The sequence below is a fragment of the Xenopus laevis genome, chromosome 7S (genome assembly GCF_017654675.1).
Source record: "Xenopus laevis strain J_2021 chromosome 7S, Xenopus_laevis_v10.1, whole genome shotgun sequence".
Classification (NCBI taxonomy): Eukaryota; Metazoa; Chordata; class Amphibia; order Anura; family Pipidae; genus Xenopus; species Xenopus laevis.
This window is the reverse complement of record NC_054384.1, coordinates 92163224-92186727: the sequence shown is the minus strand read 5'-3', so window position 1 is coordinate 92186727 and position 23504 is coordinate 92163224. Positions and strand designations below refer to the sequence as shown.

General features: G+C 40.7%; 1 protein-coding gene across 1 annotated transcript in view; it reads left to right on the top strand.

Moving 5' to 3' along the window:
- Positions 1-3348: 3348 nt before the first annotated feature.
- Positions 3349-23504, top strand: part of cd37.S (CD37 molecule S homeolog) — a gene marked incomplete at its 5' end in the record, with an annotated part of 66909 nt that continues 46753 nt past the window's right edge. The window contains 1 exon segment of the mRNA NM_001094216.1: positions 3349-3423.

The window sequence follows — 23504 nt, the reverse complement described above, 5'->3', positions numbered from 1 at the left end:
CCGAACACTAGCGTTAATTCGCTAGCGTTTGGCATTTTCGTTACTGCGCAAATTCACTAACGAACGCTGGCGTAGTTTCGCTAGCGTTACTTCGCACCCTTACGCCTGGCGAATTTTCGCTAGCGATGTAACTACGCAAATTCACTAACTTGCACAGTGTACTGAACGCTACCTTTTACGCTAGACATCCTTCGCCACCTCAGAACTGGCGAAGCGCAATAGAGTAGATAGGGATTGTTGGAAAAAAAGTCCCAAAAAACGCTGGCGTGTTTTCTACATTATGGGTGATAGGCTTAAAAAGATCGAAAAATTTTTTGGGGCTCCCCTCCTTCCCCCCTACATTTCCTGACTCATGGCAACTTACCTAGACAGTGGACACATGTGTAGGGCAAAATAAAAATTTTATTTGCTGATTTGAAGGTTTTCTAGGCATTTGTAGTGCTGATACGTATTCCTCCATTGAAATTTGAATTTCGCGCCGTATGCAAATTAGTCTTCGCTAGCGTAACTTCGCTTTACATAGCGAATCAACGCTAGCGCAACTTCGCAACCTTACGCTACCCCTGAGCAACTTCGGATTTTAGTGAATTTGCGGATCGCTGGCGAAACTACGCCCGGCGAAGTGCGGCGAAGCGCGGCGAAGTTGCGCCTGGCGAAACTACGAATGTTAGTGAATTTGCCCCCTGGAGTGTCAGTTAAGTAAATACAATCACTTGGTGTTGCCTAACATTTGGTACCAACAAGTTTAACAACACTTTCCTTCTCCTTTGAACAAAATAAGTCCAATAACTCCTGGATTTGCAATAGCAGAGTGCATGTCTACAAAAAGAGAAATTTACCGATACACCAATAAAACTGAAAACAGGTGAAGAGCAGATAAAAACTTCAATAGAAGAAAAGCACTTGAGCAAAAACTCACAAACTGCAAAGCAAAAATGCTGTTCCTGCTCTTTTAAAAACTCATGTGCTCCCTGTGTGTAGTGCACAGACAGGGAGCACTTGAGAACAAACAGAAGACAAATAATATGAGACTGGGCAACAGATTTGCATAGGGTTGAACTCTGTGTTTATCAGCCGCAGCAAGTCCTTCACTCATTAAACTTTCAATAACGTTGTAGAGTCTGGAGCACTGGGACATAGATAAGGGGGAGGGTTACCCATTTGATTAAAGTATTCAGTATGAGCACAGCAGTTTTTCAATTGTGGTTTAGGATTGTACTAGTTTATGCAATATCCTTTTGCGTGCTTGCTAATTTCTGCTAATTAGCATCAGCACAACATAAAAAGCTCATCTAAAGGCTTAACTTAAATGCTTTTCATGGTTGTCAATATTTTCAAACTGTTGCATTGAAGCTAAATACATGGGCCTTAAAGATGCTTATTAAGGGCTCTTACATGTGGGGCATTTGCTTATGCATTTTTCAAAAGCACAATTAACGAGAAAAAAACACATATATTGCTTTTAAACACGTTTTTTGACTAAGCATGTTTCTTTCTGTTCCAAATGCAACCTTCTATTCTATTGATAGCTGAACATACGTCAAATGCAAGAAAATGCAGCAAATAAAAAAACATTTTTTTTACGGGTGTGGCAGTTTTAAAGTATATAAAAAGATTTTCAGCTTTCACATGGGGGGTCACTGACCCTATTTAAAACCAAATGCTTTGTAAGGGCTACAAATTTTGTTATTGCTACTTTTTATTAAGCATTTTCTCTCCTATTCATATTTCAGTCTTCATGGTTGCTAGGGTTATTTGGACGCTAACAACCAGATTGCTGAATCTACAGACTTTGAGAGCTGGTTAATAAAAAGCTAAATAGCTCAACAGCCATAAATAATAAATGATGAAAACCAACTGCAAAAAGTACTTAAAGTACATTTAAAGGTGAACAACCTCTTTTATGAGAATTCAGAAATTAGTAGTAAAGGGGATGTAAACTCAAAAATAAAACTTTGCCTAGTAAGAGAAAATGTCATTATAAGCAACTTTTCCAGTATATATTGATAGCACATAGTCAAGTATATTACGATATTAAAGTATCGTAATTTGTAAATGTAACCACTCCTGAAAGCTGTATCTGTCTGTCCCTTTCTGCTCCGGTAATTTTGACTTTTAAACAAAGTAGCTGAAGCCAACCAACCTCACATGCATGTGCAAGGACCTCTCAAGGACCTCTTATGTTGTTTCAGAAGACACTGCTTTCAATTGCAGTTAAGGTGGCCATACACGATAAGATCCGCTCATTTGACGAGGTCACCAAAAGAGCAGATCTTAACCCGATATGCCCACTAACAGCAGGGCGATATCGGGTTAATCCGAATGTTCGGCCCTAGGCCTGGATTACGACGAAGAACATGGATACAGACGGGTCGTAGGACCACATCAGCTAGCCGATGCGGTTTTCGATCGCAGGAAAAATTAAAAGCTGCCTAATGGATATCTAGCTGATTTTTGGTCTGGTATCGATCGGAGGGACTCGTCAGAAGCAACCACACATGGGCAGATAAGGTTCCGAATGAGTCTAAAGGACCAATATTGGTAGCTTTGATCTGCCTGTGTATGTCCACCTTTACAAATACCATTAAAATCGTTGCACATTTTTACTGAATGTATATTGAAAAGTTGCTTAAGATGGCCATACACAGTCAGATTAAAGCTACAGATATCAGTCCTATAGACCAATTAGACAGTTTATCTACCCCGGTATGATGGCTTCCGACGGGTCTCCCTGATCCATATATGGCCAAAAATTGCACAGATATCGATCGGGCAGGTTTCAGTTTTCCTGCTATTGAGAAACGCATCGGCTAGTTGATAAAAACTAGTCCTAAAACTGTCAGCCCCATTGCCATCGTTACAATCCGATCATTCAGCCTTAGGGCCGAATGTTCGGATTAACCCAATATCACCCTGCCATTGTTGGGCAAATCAGGGAATGATCTCACTGAATGGGTAGATCTTATAGTGTATGGCCACCTTAAGCGTTCATCTTCTTTCATTAGACAAAATGTTATTATTGGGTTTATATCCCCTTTAAGACTGACAGTTTAAAAGGAAAACAATCCATATTTTCTGTGTAGCAGTCTCGTGCGGGGATGATAGAAATGTTCATAATGAATGAGACAATGTTACATTGCAGCAGTCACTTCAGGCAGCTTTGCTGGAGACTCACTTGCCCTGTAATCAATCCAACCAATCAGTGAAGTGAAAACTAGAACCGAATTTGCATGTCTCTCCTGCACAGCCGAGCTCAGAGACAGCAGCAGCCAGTGAGAGGAGGAAGAGAGAGCTCTGCCCTGTGAGTCACAGAGGGTGAAGTTTCAAAGTTTCCTCTCATACTGTAACTGAGCACGATCCGACAGGCAGCTGGGTCGCTACCTGCCCGAATACCCTGTAATACCCAGGAAATTACTTGCCCAGGTGAGTGCCTACCTTCCCCACCTTATGCTTTTATGGAAAGATGAAGTGTGTGCTTGGTGGCTCTTTCATGTGATGTTAAACATAATTTATTTATCAGCTATTCTTGCAATGAACAGCAGAGCCCTGTACCCTGCTGCACATCCAATGGATTAGTTGAGGGCTACATTCTGCTTCAGTTCTGCTGTACCAATTCAATTTAACTGCATAACTCAGTATCTCATGGCATGCTGCAGTGCATTAATCTTGTAATGATCTTTATTTTGGAATTTACAGTATAATGATACTTAAACGTCACAAATCAATTAAAGAAAACATTTAACCCCATTGCTTCCATCCGATGTGATCCCAGCATTCCATGGTGGAAGGGTGCTAGAGGGTGCTGGGAGTTGTAAGAGGGCACCCCCTGAACAATATGCTGTGCCATGTGTAAGGAGGAAAAGGGCTTTATTCTACATACTCATTATCCAACCGCAGAAACCAGGCTTGTAGTTGAAGTTGTTATAACACCAGGGCTGAAACTGGCACATGGAAGCTGAGGAGTAATATAATACATGCGTATTAAGGCAGAGACATTATGCCCGCTTATAATCAGATTCAGCCCTTGTCTGATGAAGTGGAGAAAAGTTGGTTGAGGCAGTACTGAATAATAATGCATTATAATTAGGGATGCACCGAACCCACTATTTTGGATTCAGCAGAACCCCCGAATCCTTCATGAAAGATTTGGCTGAATTCCGAATCCTAATCTGCATATTCAAATTAGGGGTCGGAAGGGAAAAAATGTTTTTCCTTCCTTGATTTGTGACAAAAAGTCATGCAATTTCCCACCCCTTATTTGCATATGCAAATAAGAATTCAGATTCAGTTCAGCCGGGCAGAAGGATCCGGCCGAATCCGAATCCTGCTGAAAAAGGCCGAATCCCGAACCAAATCCTCGATTCGGTGCATCCCTAATTATAATGCTCTGAATGCAGAATAGTTCTAAATGGCACTATCAACCCACAGGTCCATTGGTTGCATAACTTTAAAGTTGGCCAGTATATGGCCACTTAATGCAATTTTTTAACCATGCTTTTATACTCCACTGTGTCTAGAGTCTACTTCTAAATACTTCATTCTGTACCCTTTAAATCTACTGGTTAAAACTGAAATGTGGACTTTGAGGCTAAACTTCACAAAATACCTTTTGATTCAGTCCACTGAGACTTTCAAGTGACTTTCCGTTACAAAACCCATTGATTGTGGGTTACTTAGGGCAATGGAATGTTATTCACATGTGCAATTTATAGAGCGCTGAGTGTCCTTGTTTCAATTCATTGTACTCTTTGCTACAACAAAACTCTTCCATTTGCAGTTCTGCTGCCCTTTTATCTCAGAAGGTTTTCACATTTGGCAAGAACATCACTGGGGGGTAGCGATAAATCTTTGTACCAGACGAGTAGTGGAAATGATCAGCTCAGATGTGTGCACTAGGGTGTTTTACCAGATTGCTTATGGAGGGATTGGAAAACACACACTTTTTTAATATAAAATGGGTCTTTCCAACCTGTGGCCCACCACGTGTGGTTAAAGAAAGGCTGCAGGCTTGGAAACATTGTTGTAAAAAGCGTGTGAAATTAATAACTGTAGTAAATGCTCATTTATGTGTTTGTGCGTAAAAAAATGGGCCCTGACTCATTGCTCATCATTGTCGTATCACATGATGTAAATGACAAAACACTGAGACCTTACTCATTGTCTGGTTCAACTGTTCTTTCTTCCATTCTGTGATTATGTTATGTATGATGCATGGTTATTCAGTTGTGGGGGCTGAATTGGAAACTGGGTGTCAGTGATAGAGTCACTCCTGCAGCTTGGTTTATCTCAGAGAGGTCAATAGTGACTGTAACTGACCCCAGTGGCCTGTATCTAATCTCTGGAGCAGTTATGGAGATAGGAAACAATAAGGGTTTTTATTTCACAGAGTAAAAAGCAAGAATAAAGCTACAGTATGTTTTGTCGATATGTTAGTGCTCATCAGTCTTAAGGTGGCCATACATGGAGAGATCCACTCGTTTGGCGATGTCGCCAAACGAGCGGATCTCTCCCCGATATGCCCACCTTGAGGTGGGCAATATCGGGCTGATCTGATCGTGGGCCCTAGGGCCCAACGATCGGATCCTAACGAATAGTAACGGGCGGTCGGATTGCGGGACCCCATCAAAGAATAGATGGGGCAGCGATCCGACGGGATTTTTCGTCTCATCCGATCGAGATCTGGCCGATCGGGGAAGCCCGTCGGGGGGCCCCATACACGGGCCAATAAGCTGCCGACACGGTCTGTTGGCAGCTTTTATCTGCCCGTGTATGGCCACCTTTAGAGATTTAGGGGAAGATTTATTAAGGGTCAAAGTGAAAATTTCAATTTTCGAATTATTTTTTTGGTCTAAACTCTCAACTCCGAATTGTGAATTATCCAAACTCGATTTGAGATTTATCATACTCGGACCCTTTAAGAACTCTAATTCGACTATTAGCCATCTTAAACCAACCACATTTGTGTATATGTCAATGGGAGAGGTCCAGGGATCAATTTCGTGATTTTCGCATCCTTCCTGACATTCAGGTTTTTTAAATCCGAATCAAGTTTTTCTAATTCGAATCGAATTAGGTTTGGGTTTTTGGGTCGATTCAATTCGCCCAAGCGGAGAAAATCTCGAATTTATTAATACATTTCGATTGGTCGCATTTCGAATATATGGGAGTTTTAAAAAAACTCACATGAATTCGAAATTCGACCTTTGATAAATGTGCCTCTTAGAGTGAGTTATGTTATGAGCCCCCTACAGCTCTAAAGGACACTGTGAGCCTCATTCTCTATTAGCATGATCCAAAAAGTGGCATACAGAAATCAACTGTACCTTGTCACTAGCATCACGCATCAGTACTTCCCATGTGTCTGTTATTATGCCCAGTACACAATGCCTAAGGTAGTAGTAACAACTAAATGGTGTGCAAATGGAGTGCGTGTGCATAGAAATCCCATTCCCTACAAGTACTGTTGCAGTAGGGGTTTGATGTGGGCACTGAAATTCTGGTAGAAATGTATTACATTGTAGAAAAAAATGCTTAGTGTATTGCACTCATTTTTTATCAGTTTAGGGTAAGAGGACATAATACTCATGTGTATGAATGCTATTGATAACAATGTGCATGTATGGTAATCAGTGTTCTAACCAGGGGCTGTTGGTGCTAAAGCATGAACCATTTAATCTACTGTTGCAATCTCACATTCATTGCTAGTTGCAGTTGGTGCACAATTTTTCTGCTTTCTGCCATTCATCCTACTTATACCTGCTGCTCTGTGGAACCTCACTGTGTATAGATCCCAGGGCAGCTTACCTTTATTACAACCCTAAGGTCATTATTTATCAAAGGTCAAATTATAGTAATATGAATTTTTTTAAACTCTAATAAATTTGATTTTATGCACAATTCAAATGGTATATTATTAATGAAAAAAAATTAGAATGTCTAAAATTCGATCAAATAGTCCCAGCATGAAAACTCGAATCGAATTCAAATCAAATTCTAATTGAGTTTTCCTCCGAAAAAAAACAAAAACTTTTGCGCATCAAATTTTTTTGATGTTAGTCAAATTTGTTTTGACACACAACAAGTTTTTTTTCTCCCATTGGAGTCTATGGGGCATCATTTTTGAAGTGAAATTTGGCATCATCTTTAAACAGTTCAAGGGACCTCTGCCATTGACTTCTACATGAACTAGGAAGGTTTTAGGTGGAGAATAGTCTAATTGGTTCCAGGGTATTGGTGTGATAAATCTCGCATTTGAATTCAATTTCGAGTTGGTGGTTTTAAATTAGAATTTGTTTTGACCAAAAAAAAAATTGGAAAATTTTAATTTTAATTTTCTATTCGAACCTTAGTAAATCTGCCCTCAAATCTCCTTATACTGGAAAACTAAAGGATTAGGTAATTAAGTCCACACCCCTGACACCCATTTGACTCCTCCCCTCAAACTCTGCAGATTCTCCAATTAGGCAACTCTTTTTGGGGATCTAAAGTTAGTAATGGAGATATGTACCTCCCTACAGTATTATGAGACACTTTTTATCCGGTGAAAGCATGAGAATGTCAGAATAAACAGTCTGGCTGATGGAGATTGACGCTGTAACCACTTCCCCATTTATTTTGAAGTGGTGTGAAGGAAGCCAATTTAAGCACAGAGAGCTTCAAGTAGCACACTAATAATAAGGACTTAGTAATTGTGAAACTCTGCCTTAGTTTTAGGGATGCACGAATCCAAGATTCGGTTCGGTATTCAGCCAGGATTCTGCATTTTTCAGCAGGATGTCCTAATGTCCAGGGCCCCCTCTGACCCACCGCCGACCCTCCGCCCCCCTACTATGATGCGCTGAGCGTGCATGGATGAAGGTGCTCCTATATCAATTGGTGCAGCGCGCATGCGCAGATGGCGCTGCGCCTAAAAAAACTTCTCTGAATCCGATCGGGAGAGGGGACTGGGCCGACGGGGGCCCATTAGGGGCGGGGCCCACCGGGTTTTTTCCCGGTGTCCCGCCTGGCCAGTCCGACACTGCTTGTGTCATCAGCAGTGGACTGGTATAAAGGCAAACCTCTTTACCCCATTTCTTCTAATATCCATAGTCTTAAGGTGGCCATACAGGCTACAATTACAATCTTTCCCCTGACCATTGGCCGTACGAAAGATCATTTGTCCATTCTACTAACTGTCAGGGAGCCGGGAGCTCCCTCCACGGAGGTAGTCAGGATCAAGGAGGAAGCCCTCTTGAGGGTGCAAGGTCGCGGTATCCAAAGGGTTAAGCAAGATACAAGGTCAAAGTCCAGGCAAGAGTTCAATGGCAGGCAGATCAGGATCAGATAACAAGAGTCCAGGCAGGGGGTCAAAACCAAGGCAGGAGCAGGAATCAGGATACAGGAAACAGGAATCAGGAATCAGGAATACAGGAACCCAGGTTCAGGGTAGCAAAACCTATTCTTGGGCGCCCTTCTGGTGTCCTGGGCGCCCGTTAAGAGCTGAATCATCAGATATGCAGGTAAAAACAAAAATAATTCTGTAGCTCTATCAGATGATTCAGTATTAACGTCACAACATTTGGGAACCTTCAAAGTTGCCCAATCGAAATTTTCAGTCCTGCCCGATCAATGAGAAGACCGCTACCCAAGGCTTTTTACCGATATCAGTCGCCTTGCCTCCCACCATACACGCACCGATTATCTTATGAAAGACTTTTCGTACGAATAATATCGGTGCGTCTACAGATGTCTACATCTTCACTGTGGAGAAAATCTGACTCTCAGGTTAATTCTTTTCCACAGGTGGCATACCAATGGTCCAGAAGGTGTCACTTGTACCAACTAAAGTAGTTACTGTAAATCATTTTCAGTTCAAACCCAACTTGAAGGTCCAACCTGTGGCTTGGGCTTCCCTTGAAGGTCCAGGTATCATCCAAGGCCTCTTTCATTTCATGAAATGAGTACAGAAATAGGAAAATATACTGTAGGTATACATTTTTTATTTTTAGTCATTCAGACATAGTTTCAATAATATCTAGGAACAGAATACATATTTACCCCAAATGTCATTGTAACTGACTTAACTCAAGCTGACCTATCGGGTGCATCTAGGAGAGCAAATTCTCACCATACTGGCTTTAAATGTGAGTACCCCTTGCCACTGTTCCAAGCCCCCAGTGAGCCAGCCCAGTTTGGGAATCTCTTGCCTAAAGTGACATTTATATTAGATAATATAATGATAGATATTATTATTATCGTCTCCTGTTTTTACAGGGTATCAGGCCAATACAGTGTTGGTAGTAGTGTTGCATGCAGGCATTTTTTACCTCTTATGGTGGCCATACATGAACAATTAGTTGCAGAAAAGATTGTAATTGTAATTCATACTGCAACACAATATTTATAATCCAGTGATAATATAAGTTTACCACCTGGAGCAATGACTGAGGAAGGTATAACAATATCAATGTCCAGTCAAGGTTCTTGTGCATTAATTATCTCTATATTTAGACACATATCTTAATCTTCATGTGGCAATACATGAAACATTTCTCAGCTATTAGAGAAACTTTCTTTTACTGGGACATGCAAAACATTTATAAGTTTTGGAATCAGACATTGTCCCATTTAATGAGTTATCCTGGCTTCTAAGTACAAAGAGTAATCTGTTCCCAACACTCTTGAAAATCATAGCATATTTTCCACATGAAAAAGTTAAATATTGAGGCAGGAACCATTTTAATTGGTTTAACACTTGGTATAAAACACCTGTTCCCACGAGCAAATCCACCCCATGTTCTGAGCTTTTAAATACTGGAGGTATAAATTGGCTCAGTTCCTTTGAATAGGAAAATGAATTTGGTGGGGCCGGGGGGGAATGTTGGATGGAAAAGCTCTTTGCTTTACGCCACACATTGTGTTGACTTCATCTGTTGTTGTGACATATCTCTGGAGTCAAGGTTGCTAGGAAAACAGATTAAATCCAGATGCAGTGGAAAAGTTAACTTTGAAAAGCAATAGTTAGTGATTCACCGGTGGATGCCCTTCTATGAGGAATTGTTCTTAGTCATTCATATGCTTTTGATTTATTGCTTGCTCAGAATATAATGATTGATATTTGAGACTAGCAATATCTGAAGGGATAATGCCAATCATACTTTAAGTATGTTAGAAGGGCTTTAAGATTTTCTGCTATTGTTCCACCATTGATAGGTTAAGCCAATCAGGGTAATATGGGGGATCTCTTTGTACATGGCAGGAATGACACTAGGGGGCCAATTCATTAACTTCGAGTGAAGGATTAGAAGTAAAAAAACTCCAATTTCAAAGTGTTTTTTTGGCTACTTCGACCATCGAATTGGCTACTTCGACCTTCGACTAAGTCTTCGAATCGAATGATTCGAACTAAAAATCGTTTGACTATTCGACCATTCAATAGTCGAAGTACTGTCTCTTTAAGAAAACACTTCGACCCCATAGGGAAGGTCCCCATAGGCTTGGCTAAGTTTTTTTGGTCGAAGGATAATCGTTCGATCGTTGGATTGAAATTCTTCGAATCGTTCGATTCGAAGGATTTAATCGAACGATTGAACGATTATTCCTTCGTTCGTACGATTGCAGTATTTGCGCAAAATCCAGAGTTTGACTGCTCAACCCGCAGTCCCGGGTTTGTTATTGAAATGTCCCTACTTTCTATTTGTTCTCCTGCGCTGAACTGCCAAAAAAAGATACAAAGTTTCTAACTTAATTGGCTTTTGGCAAAGAGCCCAGAATATGTGGCAGGTGCACGTTGATACCGTTGTAACAATTTAAGATAAGCAAAGAAGCAATTGTAACAATTTAAGATAAGCAAAGAAGCAATTGTAACAATTTAAAATGAGCAAAGAAACAATTGTAACAATTAATGATAAGCAGGTCTCTTGAGGAAACTGACTTGCAACTTAAAGGGCAATTCACCTTCATTTGCAAAACTGTAATAACATAAAAACCACAGAAATGCGTTCAAACGTTGATAGTAATTAGGGGGTGTGGCCATAAAAATGGGCGTGGTAAAAACATATTTTTGTATTATATGTCCTAAATGTTGGGAGGTATGACAGAATATGAGTATCTGCTCTGTGTCACAGTATATGTAATGCTGGGTATACTGTGTAAGATTTGCTTGTTTGGTGAGGTTTTTATATATTTGGACACCAATACTTTGGGCCACATTGGAATGATCTGATCATTTGACCATCAGTTGTATAATATTGGAGGCCTAGGGAGACCTGTTGGGAGAGGACTGCATCTTTCAATTTGACCCAGATTGCTGGTGGCCAAATCGTGATTATCAGATTATAACTGGGAGAACTGTCAGGCGTGGACTGCATGAATGTTCCAATGTGAACCTTGTCTGACATGATTTTCTAACCTGGCCAGGTTTTGGTTGCAGGGGGTCAAGTTAACTGCTATTATTTGACCAATACATGGCCTCTTTTTGATAAGGTGAAAGATGCATTCCTCTCTAGAGATCCTGAAGTTATTTACATAAATAGCAGACAAGATGCTGTTGGAGTTCCTGTGCTACAGCTGTTTAAGGATACTGTACACCTGCAAATGTTTAATTTTCTATCTACAATCCTGCTCCATGGGCCAAGTGATGTTACACTAGTCTTGAAGGGTATATGTATGAGCAGGGAACTGCTTTTTAAAGACAAGGACTTTGTGAGGATGTGATTTGATTCTCAGAAAGTCAATCTTCTTTTTAGGAATACAGAGCCTGCTTGCAGATTTTTATCCCAAAGCCAAAATATTTTGGAGCGGTACATCATCCAACACCTACAACTTGTGATTCATTGATTTTGACTTCGTAAGCCTTAGCTGAACTGAGTTCATGGTGGACAGGTATTAGATTTAGGGTCATGATGCCAAAGAATCAGATACTGTCCCAACCTCACTGGCTGATATGGCAATTGGGCTCAAGTTTGTCAGGTCAATGTTCTTTGTTTCCAAGCATAAGCACTTTCGTGTGGGGGACATGGAGGAAGTTTTGTACAATTTGGACCATTCCTTGAGCTACTAAAAAATTGCAGGATGCCTGGCTATGAAAGTCTATGATAGTAGTACAGTGCTGGCTACTGTAGGAATTCCCCAGGTCAGTACAATTTTTCCCAGCAGAGGAGCGTCAACCCAGGGCATAAACATTTTGCATAATCAAAGAAAATTAAATCATAAGTGTAACTTCTTGTTCCCAATATACATTCATTACAAATTTTTAAATGGTTCTAAGGTTATCTGTATATGTAATTGCTAGAAAGTCAGTCTATCTCTACTCTCTGTCTCTGACTCTATACAATGTAGCATACGTAAGTCCTCTTCCAGATCTTTTAAACTGCCTCTGCTACATTGTTTTAGAGAAATTAGATCCATGAGTGCAGACAATATAAACAGACTTCAATTGCAATTACATTTACATGTATCTTTATAACCATTGAGACTTTTTAATGCATATTGGAAAGTTGGTTAGAATCACATTTCTTTCAATTGTAAGAGACATTTTTTAAATGAGGTTTCTTTACTAAATGGGTAAACTAAGGTGGTGATTGTGCGTTTAATAGGCTGTATCCAGGCCTGATGTAGGGATAGGAAAGGAGTAACTGCTTGGATTACTGTAGAATTAAGTTAAAGGCAACTGGACATTTAGAGTTTTTCTTGAAAACATTTCACCATCTTCCATGTGGCTTCTTCAGTTCAACTGAAGTGTTAGGGAATTCCCCGGCTTTTAAACCCTTGAGAGACATCCAATCACAATGGTTCAATTGAACTTCAGTATGGTGTTGCCTGAAACTCACAGATGTGTGAGAGTGTGATCCAGTCACAATGATTTTCATTGAGGCAGGTGTTAGATTTTGATTTGATTAAGGCCCAGTCTGGGTAACCACAAGTTTTCAGAGCTCCTTTCAGATGTTGGTATTCTTTCATTCTCTCTTCTGCCACAGTTTCAGCCCGATGGTGTAAAGTTCTTATAACCCCCAGTTTATGTTTCAGAGGCTGGTGGGAATCAAACAAAAAATACTAATTGGTGTGAGTGAGTTCCCTTTATACTTCAATATCCAGGTTTCCACCCTCCTTGATAACTATTGCACAGTCCAAAAATGCCAGTTTGCCATCTTTCACATCTTCCCTGGTGAACTTGATGTTTTTGTCCACCGAATGTATATGTTGAGTGAAAGCTGGAACCTCATGTGCTTTAATAATTTTGTCCCAGGTGTCTTCCATATATCTGAACCAATGACTTGGTGCTGTTCCCTTGAAGGTATTCAGGGCTTTCTTTTCCACTTCTTCCATGTAAAGTTTCACTACTATTGTAGATTAAGGAGAACCCATAGCACAGCCATGTTTTTGCCTATAAAAGACTTCCTTGTGCTTAAAATAAGTGGTATTAAGACATAGGTCCAGTAAGGAACAAACTTGTTCTGGGCTGAACTTTGTTCTGCTGATGAGGGTGGTGTCTTGTATCAGTTGTTCAGTTGTCCAGTTGCCTTTGACTTAATTCTGCTAGATACAGTATGTCATGACCTGGATAAATGAAAATCTTCATAGACATATTGCTTGGATTATAGTTATTACATTTTGCTTATATTCTGAATTCTAAGATGCCACTGGTGAGCTTGAAACCTTAGCAGCCGTCTGGAACATTAGTCTGAACTAGGGTTGCCACCTGGCCGGTATTTTACCGGCCTGGCCGGTAAAAATTATGGCTGATCCCAATGTTATTAATAGGGAATGATAATAATTATATAGGAAGGCCGGTAGTTTCTGCCTGAAGAACAATGGTTACACGATGAGTCTGAGCAGAGCCATTGTTTCTGCTTCCAAAGCAAACATGGTTTAACCATTTCCCTTGGAAGATGCCGAGGAGAGGAAAGAAAAAACTGTGGGATACAGTGAAGAGCTGGCTTGGAACATATGGAAATATTTTATGCTTTTTTATGACCACTGCACTTTCAGTATGACAGGCATAGGGACTATGGAAGCAGCCCTAAATGGAGATTAAATATGAAAATTTAATTACTTCTATATGTGTATTTTGTTTCCCAAGAAATCAAAGTTCTTTTTCACTATGGGATACAGCTGCTCCTGGTCTCCTGTTGAAAGGCAACTGTAAAAGTCAGGTTTTGTTTATGTTTCAACTACTGATCGTACTGTCTCACCGTATGGGCACGTAGGGTGAAACTGTGACATATTCTGTTGAATCCCAGTTGGACCTGTCTGTCGAATATTGAGAATTGTGATCCAGCAACATCAGCAAAATTGCATTTTGAACATCGCAGAGAGTGCAAGATTTTTTTAAATCTGCTGAACTAAAGCAAAACTTTGTGGAGGAGCACATGATGCCGTCGCTACAATACAGCTAATCTCCACTGAACTGATGTAACTGTCATTTATACATCTGTAAAGATTCTGTAATCTCGGGGGGGGGGGGAGTAAGTAGGAAAGAAAGAGCCCTCTGTCCTTTGGGACCCAGACCAGTCCATTGCACTCGTGAATGATGGAGAAGTGATTACAGACGTCTTTGTTTCTTAGAGAGGTTTCTTCCAAGCCTGGAGGCGTGAAGTGGGGAGTCACACTGTGCCTTAAAATAGCCAGAAATGTTGAAATGGATTTGAATGGAATTCTCAATATAACTGTAATTTGGAGGGATGAATATTTGACTAATCTATTCCTATAGACAACTTTGAAAAAAACAGGGGTTGCACTCTGCAGTACCCAGGTACCGATCAATATGGAGGTAACTAATGGAGACTCGGACTGGTATTAAGCACATTTTAAGGAACATGGGGCACACATAAAGCAAATATGTAAGCCATAGAGGCAAATTTATTTTGAAAAAAACCCAGTGCACAACGTTTTGTAAACCCTTTTTTAAGTGCAAAAAGGTACTTGCATTGCCATGTCTGCTGACTGCTGCCATGAGACTTTTCCCATTTACTCTGCCCTTAGAAGCAGGCCAGATTTGTGGAAAGGCCAGCAAGGGGGCGGCATGCTGCCCAACCACACCCACATTGGTTCAGAAACACTGGGGATTGCGGAGGAGATAAAATAATTTTTTCAATTTCTCGTGCATCAATCCCCATTGCTCTGGTCCCAATGATTTGCATGAACAAAGGGGAGGGGACAGGGGCGATGATTGCCAGTGGGCCTAGGGGCGCCCGCTATGTAAATCTGGCCCTACTTAGTAGTAGGGCATCTCATGAAAAAAAACCTTTATCTGTAGTTCAGAGACTCTTATTATCTACAACAGAGATAGCACACATCCACATTTCACTTAATGTATGGAAATGACCTCTGCAGTATCAGTCTCATGCGATACTAAGTAAGATGTAGTTTAGAGCTTGATAAAAGAAATTTGCAATGGTCACACTTGAGATTGCAGGCCAAGAGAGACAGACTGAGGCACGAGGTCCTATTGACTCTAATCACACTTGCACCCATTAGTCAGAGATGTCAGCTAACTCTGTGTCATCAGGGAGATAATGCAGAGACATCAGCTAACTCCATGTGACAATGACCCAGTTATGGACTTTTTAAAATCAAATTCCTCTTTACTGTAAATTGTAACATGGAATAAGGTCTCTCAATGCCTAGAGTGGATCATTTTGACTCATTCAGCCCCATTACATAATATGCCCTATATATAGTTTTGTTCCATGGCCAGACCAATGCATAGTCAAGACTGCAGCCAAAAAAACTTAAAGTAAATTTGTACAGAACATTCTACTGAGAAATTTTGCTCATCTGTCGGCTGTGGCAAGTTAAATAGCGTTACATTTATATAATAGAGCTCTTATTTAAAGGGCACCGGTTGGGTAAAAATATTATCCCGAACCAAAGGTGCCGGCTAATAGAGCCCACATTCCGGTTGGGGATAACAGCCATGTCCAGTCACTCGCATGTGCATAATGAAAATCTGCTCAAATTGCTTATTATGCGATTATGCGTGAACGGACATGGCTACTCGCACCGGGAACTTCCTCCCAGTGTGGGTAGTGTAGTGCTGGCGGGGGGCATTTTTTTAAAAAAAAAAAACTACTGTTATCCCCAACCGGAAAGAGGGCTCTATTAGCCTGCACCTTTGGTTGGGGATAACATTTTTACCCAACAGGGTCCCCATCCACCCATATTTTCCCTCCGAACATCTGTGCCTCTTTAAATTCTGTCTTTCTTTTCACTTTGGGGGAATTTTTTCAATTCTGTTTGACCAGGCATGCCCTATGGGTCCAAGGGACTGGTAACAGTCACAGCTTCTGCTTTTTTTAATGATTCTCTCCTTTGCACTGCTTCAGTGAAAGTAACAAGCTGTTTTTTGATAAGGAGTTTTTAACATTGTTTCTGTAAAGGTGTGAGGGGAGCACAGCTGTGGACCCTAACTTGCAAAATTTTACTCACTTTTCCAGATAATTGGTAATGCTAATTTGGTTTCATTTATCTAATTACTTGTTGAAACACTATGGGAGTTTTCCTTTGTGTGCTCTCTATGGGTGGTGGCACACAGGGAGATTAGTTGCCAAGCTACAAATCTTCTCTACTGCGGGCGACTAATCTCTCCAAATGCCTTCCCAAAGCGCTAGTAGGATGGTATATGTATTGCATCAGTTTTCCAAAGTTGCCTAAGTTTCCTCAAGAGGCAACTTCGGAAAACGAAGAGATACATTTACCATCCTGCTGGAGATTCACACGGGACGACGGGAAGGCATTTGGGGAGATTAGTTGCCTGCAGTAGAGAAGATTTGTCACTTGGCGACTAATCTCCTTGTGTGCCACCACCCTATATCTTTTTAAGATTTAGTGCAAAGACACGCTCAGACTCGGGGAGATTAGTCGCCCAGCGACAAATCTCCTCTTCTTCTTCGGGGCGACTTACCTTCCCGAACTGCTAGAATCTAAATCGCCGGTGGGATGGCAACCGTTGTGCTCCGTTTTCCAAAGTCGCCCAAAGTTGCCTCACGAGGAAACTTTGGGCGACTTCGGAAAACAAATCACTCCGAGTGCCATCCCGCCGGCAAATTAAGTTTCTAGCAGGAGGAGGCAGTTTGGGGAGATTCGTCGTCCCGAAGAACAGGCGTTTTATCGCCAGGCGACTAAATCTCTCCGAATCTGAGCGTATGTCTCTGCCCTTAGGAGCTTCTACTCCCCGATAATAATAAGATTATAGTATAATACAGTGGAACCTTTTGCTTTTCAGTCCCCTAATTACAGCAGGAATTGTGCCACGCAGCCCTGAAATTTAGTGATTTATTTTCTCAGGGAGAGCAGAGGAAATCTTTCATTTAGCAGCAAATAATACATCCCATAGAAATATGACACTTGGTACTTGGAAATGTAAATGTCAGGAAATAGAGACCACAGCTTGGTTTACTTTATCAGCCACTGATATACGTGGCAGGCGGGAGACACTGGAAATACATGGGACTGATTTCACTAGAGTCGTATAGATGTATTGCTATGCATTTCTCCTATAACCCGTAACGTTACAATTTAGACTTTTTATTTTAACTGAAGAATCCCTTGACAATTTATATGACTTTTTTATTATGGATACACTGAATCCATAATATTCAAGCGTGGCAGACAGTACTTCTATGTAAATCTTGCCCTTTGTTTTGTATAGGCACCTGAGGGCCTAGGACAGTACTGGGCCTAAATGCAGCCCTGCTCATCTGCTTGTTCACAAAGGTAGCTCAGTGTGTAAATCTGGAGCAATACTGTGAATACCCCTTGTTTTTAAAGCCAAGGTTATTAAAGGGCTTTGAAAATAGCAGTTGGCATGCCTATATATGGCCCTTTACTATTTACATCTATTTTGGGGGCAGAGGCATAGATTTTGCTTTCCACATAGAGAATAAAGTATGGTTTACACATGCAAGACGATTGTGCCTGGGGAACATATGTACCACGTATAGGGATGTAGCGAACTGTTCGCCGGCGAACTTGTTCGCGCGAACTTCGACCGTTCGCGTCCGCCTAATGTTCGCGAACGTTTGGGAACGTTCGCATTTTGAGTTCGCGTTCGATTCGAATACAAATCGTTCGACCATTCGACCATTCGAACGATTTCCATTCGTTCGAACGATTTCCATTCGTTCGAACGATTAAAATCCTTCGAACGTTCGATTCGAATGAAAATCCTTCGATCGAACGATTAAAATCCTTCGAACGTTCGATTCGAATGAAAAATCCTTCGAACGTTCGAATCGAACGATTTTAGCGGGTGTTCGAAGTTTGCGAACTGTCCGCGAACGTTCGCATTTTTTGCCGGTGTTCGCGAACGGCGTTCGCGAACACCAAATCGGCAGTTCGCTACATCCCTAACCACGTAGCAGAGGGAGTACAGAATGCCACCCATTTTTAATTAAAGTGATTTAGTCTGTGTGTTGGCATGTGAAATTAGAAAAACTAGAAACATAGCTATAAACTCAACATTTTCTGGAGGCTGCATTAAAGGGATTTTTTTTTAATGTTTCCTGCTTACAAAAATTGAAAACAAAAATGGTAAGAAATCCCCCCTGAAAAGCTATTGCTCATCACCAGCCGTAAATAATTGATTCCAAATGAAGGCATATAAATATTTCATAAGGCTGAACAAAATGGGACTTATTGGCAGGATTCTCATGTTAAGCCATGACGTGCCCAGCTGTTAGACCATCAGAGCTGAGGAAACACGTTCTTCCACTGCTTTTTGGGCTTAAATGCGGAGGGGGTTTAACAGTTCTCTGACAGTCTGGGTTCTACATATGGTATCAGCTTAGTTACTCTATAACTCTGCTTTAAAGTCATTTCAGTTACAGATGACGGAATCCTATTGCAGGTGTTGGATTCAACCAGATCCTGAGGTTAATGGCATGATTTTGGGTATTTTGTCCATTGCATTCTTTTTCCCTGCTAATAACAAGCCCTGAAACCCTTCAAAATCCACCCATATGCTCCCCATTGCTGGAAATAGGAATTGCATGAAAATACCAACACAGATGATTAAATGCAATTCTCCCTTGCAAAACATGCACCGGAGCATTGTCTGATGAGAATTACCAGTGGTAGAGTTTTGACACTGTTCATACTACCAGAAAATGACTTGGGGTTTTTATGATGCGCTGCTTTTTGAGAGGGGGAAAAAACACGAGCAAAACACAAAATTCCTGAAATTACAATAGGGCTGATTTACAGATGTTCTGTAATTTTTGCCAATGGTTCCCACAGTAAACAATTTTGTTCTAGCCTGGAATAAAGGCTAGTATTCTAATTATGGCTGTGTTCACGTGTAATTGAGTTAAGTTTGATGCTTCACATGCAACTATAGTAGGAGGAACTTTCCTTGCGGCTGCAGGTTGGAATTCACATGCACCTGCACGTTTTCAGCATGGAAAAAAAAAAAGCTGTTTATTTGTATTTTTCGGATTTTTGAAAAAATATTTTTATAGAATAGATTTCTTTTATGAGTTTCACTTCAGAAAGCAAGAGAGTCATCATGTAAATCATAATATAACATAGAGTAATGAAATACCCTTTCTTTAAACAGTGGTATATACAGTAGGTAGTACAGAAAAGAGTGAAATAAGCACTTTAAAAGGCACTATATAATTAAAATCACAAGCATTGTTTAAAATGGTCTTTTTGTAAATGTTTAGCGCTGCTCGCAATGTAATATCATTCGCTGGTGAATAATACATTGTTCTTTATCGCAATGTGCAGCAGTACTTCTGCGCTTCATTGTATCTACACCCACATATTGGATTTACGGTTCGTTATTGTAAAGGCAAGGTTAGCATTAACACCTGCTCTGAAATTTTGTTAATTATTTTGTCTCAAAAAACCCTTTGCGATTGCCAAATTTCTATTTCTCACACTCCGAATGTTCGCAAAAAACATTTGTATGCAAACTTTGCAAGGAAGCTGTTGAGGTCTCAAATTGGTCATAAAGGACTTAAACCAGGGTCCCGAACCTTTTTAGGCCCGGGGACCAAAAAAAGCCACGTTTTTTTCCAAGGACCGGGGGGCAGGGGTCAGGAGGGTCAGAGGGGGTCGGAGGGGTTGGGGAGGGGTTGGGAGAGGTCGGCGTCTAATTTGGGTTTGCCGGCGTCCAATTTGCATTAATTGGCCAAATCAGTAGCACTTCCATTGTATTTAAACATAATTTAACATATTTTAACATAGCCATGGAGTGCTCCCACAACCCCCCGACTCTCCCCTTCATAATGGGTCCCAAAGAGCAGTAAGAACATTCAGGGGTGCTTCGCCAATGAGGCGAGTTGAGGCTGTCGCCTCAGAGGGCAGCGCCCCACTAGGTACCAGGGGCGGCAAGATGGCGACAGTAGGCTAAAATGACAACAGGGATATTTTCTATGGGAGTTACACCATCTGCAGGGCCATCAGTTGGACAGTTCCTTCTGGGACTCCTTTATGCACAAACAGAGTTTCCCCATCTACAAATAAACCTCACATCTCACTGTATAATCCCAGAGACTTGTTTCATAACATAATGATATCATTTTTGGGAAGCAGAGTTTTGCTTGTTTGGTAATTTCCCCTGGCTTAGAGGAAAACAATCAAACGATCTAAACCACTTGCTGAAACATTCACCTCTTTTTGCTGACTGTGATGAAATGTAGATTATCTATAGTTTGCACAGATGCTATACCCTGGTCAATGCTATACCCTGCTCTGTCTTTAGTTTTATTTCTACACTGTGGTTGTACAGAATCTGCTGTTTATCATACTCCATGTTCTCTATGCAGCAATACAGGATACAACAAGTCTGGTCCAACTCAGATACAGGTCAAATTGGGTGAGGTGCATAGGCAGCAGGGGTAGGAAGGGGATAGAAGTAAAACAGCAGCCCTTATTATTGTAAGACTGTTCCGGAAAGTAAAGAACCTGAATAAATAGACAGCACGGAGGAACCTAAATTTCAGTGCGTTCAGGACAATTACAGTCTATCTCTGCCAAAGGTTCGCTTAAACATTTCCCAGCCATTTGTTTCTGGCACCAAAGGCTTTGCAAAGATGTGTTTCATTTACTTAAAGGGGAAATATAACCTATTTCATGTTTATCGTCCATTTATGGCTATAATACCCCTAATACCTGACACCTTTAGAAAATACCTGCTGTGTGGGAGACCTGTACTTAGTATTGCTCTATGCAGAAACCATTGTTCACAGCTGTTCGCAGACCCTTCTTTTTCTGTATATTTTATAAATGTGTGCGTGTGCGTGCTTAAGCTTCCTAATGCCATGAACAGCACACTATAAAGGTAAATTACATTATTGAGTGTGAACATCATTTATATAAATATATACTGTTAGGGGTTGCCATGTCAATTGAAACAGTGTACTGTGAGTAGATAAATGCTTGATCAGGCCCTTTATTACATATTTACAGTTTATACTTTTTAAAGGGGGCTGTCAAATTCCTTGCCTTCAGAGAGGCAACTAATCAAGAACTCCATCGTCCCCCCACGCCCTAGGGGTTCTGAGAATTATACTATACAAATATCTTGGGAGGTTATTCCTGGAACCATTTTCTAACTTTCTATACAGCACAAAAGCCATGCTGTGCATCCCATAGGGTCTCTAATCCATTCATATGAAGCTGCTGAATGCTGCAGAAGAACAATTTTCAGTGCAGAGCTTTCAGGAAATGGAAAGAAGGCTGGAAAGCCTCTTCAGGGAGAATTACTTGCCAAGCAGAAATGAAAACCAGAGGGATAAGAAAACACGTGTCCCCCCTAACAGTTTGCCCCCCTTCCCCCATTACTTCTTTTATTTTCCATTTACCCGTACAAGGGGAGGATGAAGGGGAGAGACTGGATGCTTCATTTTGCAAGATCATGTAAGGATAGATGTATATTAGCAGTTTGGTTTCAGTGCCTTTGTGCTTGATGCCAGCTGCTAGGACAGAGAAGCAACACAAAGTATTAATCACTCATCTGCTCCCTTTTGTGCCAACAAACTTGCACATATAGTATCAAGAGTAATCATTACCAGGCGGAATTTCAATGCCTCCACCTTTAATCACACTGCTTACCATTTCTGCACTTGGATCGGCACATAGGTGGAGCAGGCTCGCTAGTGTAGGGAGCCCACTTGTGCTTTTCTACCAGGCAAAGCTAGAATTTCTAGTTAAGAAAAGGAAAAGTTGTTCTTAAATTTACAAATTATTTTTAGTAAAATACTTTACATTGATAAAAGTATCCCATTTTTACTCCATCTTAAATGTCCCCAGTTTGAACACTCACTTTCTTAACTGTCTCCAGAAGCAAAGTCAGCACAAGAGCTACTCATAAGGAGCATGTTTTTATTTGATGATCAGACAAATAGACCTAATGTGACCATGTGCTATAACAAGTGTAGGCTGGAGCGCTGTAAAAATCACAACCATTGGACTCAACACACATCTTGCGGTGCGATAAATTTCACCATCTGGCAACCTGACAGAAACTTGTAAGTTTGGCAGATGCCAGAAGAACACTACCTGTCTGAATGCATATTGCCAACAGTGAGGAGTTGAAATAGTCTGGAGCTTTTTCTATTGTGTTAGGGTCCCTGGATTAGTGGATTGCAAATATTAAAGCTACAGTGTACTGTACAATGATATTCCTGACAATTCCACTCTTCCTACTTTATGGTAAAAGTTTGACAAAGGCTCTTTCATGTTCAGCACTTGATCAGAGTGGGGTACAGAAGTAAATTGTTGACATTAGAGTGAAAGAACTTGACTTGCCAGCACAAAATCTTGACCTCAATCCAACTGAAAACATGTTAGATGAATTGGAATTGTCAATGTGAGCTAGACCCGATCACTAACATGAGTGCACCGACCTCACTAATCTTATTTCGGCTAAATGTAAGCAAATCCCACCAAAAATGTATGAAAATGTAGTAGAAAACCTTCCCAGAAGTATAGAGTAGAGCAATAGGAAGAGCAAGTTCATATTCAAACTTTTAGTTTGGAAATGGGATGTTGGCCAGGTAGGTCTGGATTGTTTTGGCCATATTGTGTAACATATTATGTATTTTTCCCAGAAGAGATGGCAGTTCAGACCTAGATTTGCCTTATTGCAGTTATTTGTGTTTGGCAAAGAGATTCAGATGCTGCCCCATATGAATCACTATTCTTTTCCATTGCTTGCAGAGCAATGATAACTAATGCCATAGCAATCATCAACATAGTAAAAATCTTACAAAATATGGATTCACACCTCATCCAGCATGAGAACTTTCTTTCTTAAAGTTTTGTGAGGGACTTTTCTGATAACTGATATGGCTGCCCGTTAGTGTTTAGGTGCCTAAATAGTTATTATATCACCAGTATATTTGCAATATAGAGTAAGTGTTTTGTGATCTCACTACAATATGTATAACAGCTGTCTGATGTGGGTTTTAGGCAATGAGGCTTGCTGAAAATAATTAATGCGTCTCTAAAAAACTTGTGTTATGGACTTGCTTTGGTGATTATTAATCCAATGACTGTCGCTTCATATACAGCAAAAG